Source organism: Microtus ochrogaster, linkage group LG3, assembly GCF_000317375.1.
Source record: "Microtus ochrogaster isolate Prairie Vole_2 linkage group LG3, MicOch1.0, whole genome shotgun sequence".
In the NCBI taxonomy this organism is placed as follows: Eukaryota; Metazoa; Chordata; class Mammalia; order Rodentia; family Cricetidae; genus Microtus; species Microtus ochrogaster.
The window spans coordinates 33,480,800-33,485,144 of NC_022029.1; positions in this window are offsets into that span (position 1 = coordinate 33,480,800).

Genomic DNA, 4,345 nt, shown 5'->3' on the forward strand with positions numbered 1-4,345 from the left:
AGTGGGTGAACCAATCATGGTCTTCATCTCCTTGCTCATATTCTCATTCCCTCCACTCTTCAACTGGACTTTGGGAGCTCAGTCCAGTGCTCCGATGTTGGTCTCTGCTTCTGCCTCCATCAGTTGCTGGATGAAGGTGATATTTAAGATAATCATCAGTCTGACTACAGGGCAAGTCAAGATTGGGCCCTCTCTCCTCTATTGCCCAGGGTCCTAGGTGGGGCCTTCCTTTTGGATTCCTGGGAATTTCTCTAGAGCCTGGTTTCTGCTAACCCTATAACAGCTCCCTCAATCAAGATATCTCTCTCCTTGCTCTCATCTCTGTCCTTCCTCCATCTCAACCATCCTGTTTTCTCAAGTTATTCTCTATCCTCCCCCTTTCCCCTGCTCTTCTCCTCCTACCCTCCCTTCTTCCCCCACCCCCCTGCTTCCATCCCTGCCAGTCAATCCTCTCCGTTTCCAATTTCCAGGTGAGTCTATATATATTTTTTTCTTTGGGTTCACCTCATTAATTAGCTTCTCTAGGATCATGAACTATAGGCTCAATGTCCTTTGTTTATAGCTAGTATCCATTTATGGGTGAATACATACCATGTTCATCTTTTTTGGGTCTGGGTTACCTCACTCAGAATAGTGTTTTCTAATTCCATCCATTTGCATGCAAAATTCAAGATGTCATTGTTTTTTTTTTCACTGCTGAGTAGTACTTTAATGTGTAAATGTGTTACATTTTCTTTATCCATTCTTCAATTTAGGTGCATCTAGGTTGTTTCCAGGTTCTGGCTATTACAATAATGCTGTTATAAACATAGTTGAACAAATGCTTTTGTAGTATGATTGAGCATCTTTTGGGTATGTGCCCATTAGTGGTATTGTTGAATCCTGAGGTAAGTTGATTACCAATTTTTTGAGAAACCGCCATGCTGATTTCCAAAGTGACTGTACAAGTTTTCATTCCCACCAGCAATGAATGAATGTTTCCTTTACTCCACATCCTCTCCAACATAAGGTATCATTGGTGTTTTTAATCTTAGTCATTCTGATAGGTGTAAGATGGTATCATAGAGTTGTTCTGATTTACATTTTCCTGATAGTTAAGGATGTTGAACATTTCCTTAAGTATCTTTTGGCCATTTGAGATTCTTCTGTTGAGAAGTCTCTTTTCAGTACCCTGTTTTTAAATTGGGTTATTTAGAATTTTAATATCTAATTTCTTGAGTTCTTTATATATTTTGGAGATCAGTCCTTTGTCTGATGTGGGGTTGGTGAAAATCTTTTGCTTCAGTAGGCTGTCTTTTTATCTTATTGACTATGTCCTTTGCTTTACAGAAGCTTCTCAGTTTCAGGAGGTCCCATTTATTTATTTTTGCTCTTATTGTCTGTGCTACTGGGCTCATATTTAGGAAGTGGTCTCCTGTGCCCATGTATTGAAGTCTACTTCCCACTTTCTCTTCTATCAGGTTCAGTGTGGTCAGATTTATATTGAGGTCTTTAATCCATTTTAACTTGAGTTTTGTGCATGGCAATAGATATGGATCTATTTTCATTTTTCTACATGTTGACATCCAGTATGCCAGTACCATTTGCTGAAGATATTTTCTTTTTTCCATTGTATAATTTTAACTTCTTTGTTAAAAATCAGGTGTTCATAGATGTGTGGATTAATATTAGAGTCTTTGATTTGATTCCATTGGTCAACCTCTCAGTTTTTATGCCAATCCAAGCTATTTTCATTACTGTAGTTCTGTAATAGAGCTTGATGTCAGGGATGGTGATGCCTCTGGTAGTTCCTTTATTGTACAGGATTGTTTTGGCTATCCTGGGTTTTTTGATTTTCCATATAAAGTTGATTATTCTTCTTTCAAGGTCCGTGAAGAATTGTGTTGGGATTTTGATGGGGATTGCAATGAATCAATAGATTGCTTTTGGTAGGATTGCCATTTTCACTATGTTGATCCTACCTGTGCAAGAACATGGGAGATCTTTACCTTTTCTGGTATCTTCTTCAATCACTCTTAAGTGAGCCATTATCTTATTTTACAGAGTGAAGATTGTCTGTATATTTCAGTTTCTCAATGAGCTGAGGACATTGATGACCACAGATCATTGCCAGTAATTTATGACAGCAAGGAACATTCTCAAATCTATTATTTACCATACATTTGAAGCTACAAGATTGAAACATGTAATAACAATTGAAATAAACAATAGGTATTTCATCATGTATTTTCCTCAGGTGCCTTCTTTATTAAAAGGTTTCCTGGAACTTATTTGTAGAATGCATCAAATAAGGTAGAAATAAAGTTACTTTTCATTCCAGAGATCAGGGAAGGAGAAAAGTTCATTTAGCAAAGTAAACATTTTCACTGGGTATGTTACATTGAAACCTTAATAACCTCCACTGGTACTCTGTAGAGAAAGAAAGTGTACACTTCAGTGCATATTCTGATGGGTTTTGCAAAACACACACTCCATTATGCTCACAATTTCAATCAAGATGCTTATTTCTGCCCCTTTGTGCTAATTTCCAATTAATCCCTAAACCCACAGCAACATCACTCTATTTCAGTTTCTATAGATAGATTTTCAGCTGTTTTGCATGCAAGTGAATGGGATTTCATGAAAACCCTATGTCTAACTTTCCCCTTTTTTTGTTACGTATAATGCATTGAGATTTATTTACACCACAAGACATATCAATAACTAGAAACTATAAACAAATTATTTCATTGTATGTCCATACTACATTTTGTTCCTACATTCTGTTCTACAAGTTACTACCAAACTTTATAATAAACTTCAAACCCAATTCCCCTTAATTACTTCATGAATTTGATAATTTCCCAGTACCATGCTCCGTTGGACCTTGTAGTCATTTTTGTTTCCTCAGTTAAAGACGTTGAATGTGAGCTTCACTTTTCCCAGTTAATCTAAAGGTAGATTCAATCTAACGAAGTGCTGTTTCATAATAGATTTAAACATCAATTCAAGTAAAATGTAAAATGAAGTAAATCATTTTTTGGCATGTCAGTGTAATATATAATACTTAATACAATGGATGGTCCCACAAAATGTCTAGTTAATAAGACAAGAGAAAGAGATACAAGGGTTGCGAATGCAAAGTTGTTAAATTATCCCTATTTGTAGACAATATGAATCTGCAAATAATAGTCCTTAAAGCTTCTACCAGAAAATCATTAGCACTAATGTGGCTTGAATGTGTCATAAAAGTGGCTAAGGCAGCTAATAAACACTTCCAGTGGAGGAGCAAGATATAAAAACAGCATGCAAAAAACAGTACCTTTCCTAAATTTTTAGTTTCATTGTTATTATCTAGTATCATTATTGTGTGTGTGTGTGTGTGTGTGTGTGTCTGTGTGTGTGAACACACATGGAGAATAGAGGATGATTCTGTGCGTCAGCTCTTTCACAGTGGGTTCGGGTCAGTCTTCTATGACAAAATAACTTTATTGCCTCACACTCTCACCAGCAGGGTATTCAAATACCCTTAATGCAATAATTTTAAGCTTTTGTTTTATTTAATCTTTGTCAAGTCGGTAGGTTTGGAAGGGTTTCACTATTTGATTTATGCTTCTCTGTTGACTAAGCATCAGCACCTTTGCAAATTTGGCTACTTGTGCTTCTGCTTTTGTGAAATTCCTGCTGCTTTCTGCTCATTTTTTTAAATACTAGATATTTCTTTAAAAATATTTGTTAGTTTCTTTTTTTTTTTAGCTCTTTTATAGTTTGTTGTTTTTTATTCTTAGATCTTTTTCTTTGCTCTTTTGGGGGTCTGCCACCCCACTCCCAAATAAGTACACATACAGAGGATTATTTTAACTTATAAATGTCCAGCCTTAGCTTGGCTTGTTTCTAGATAGCTCTTCTTAAATTAAATTATCTCTTCTACCTTTTTCCTCTGCGCTTGTTTCTTTTAGTACTTATGTATATCTTTCACTCTTACTCTCTGCCTTATGAGTGACTCAGTGGCTGGACCCAGACATTCTCCTCTCCTTGTTCTATCTTGCTCCCCTTTTTATCCTGGATTTTTCCTCTTCTTTATTCTCTCTGCCTGCCAGTTCCTTCTATCCTTTCTCCTATCTTGTTATTGGCCAGTCAGCTCTTTATTAGACCATTAGTTGTTTTATACAGGCAAAGCATTACAGCTTCACAGAGTTAAACAAATGCAACATAAAAGAATGCAACACTTCTTTGCATTCATTAAAAGACATGTTCTACAGCATAAACAAATATAACACAGATTGAAATATTTTTTTTCACAACACTCTTTAGTGGATTAGGCATGCCACAATGACTTCTGTTAATTTTTATTTCTGAAGTAGTT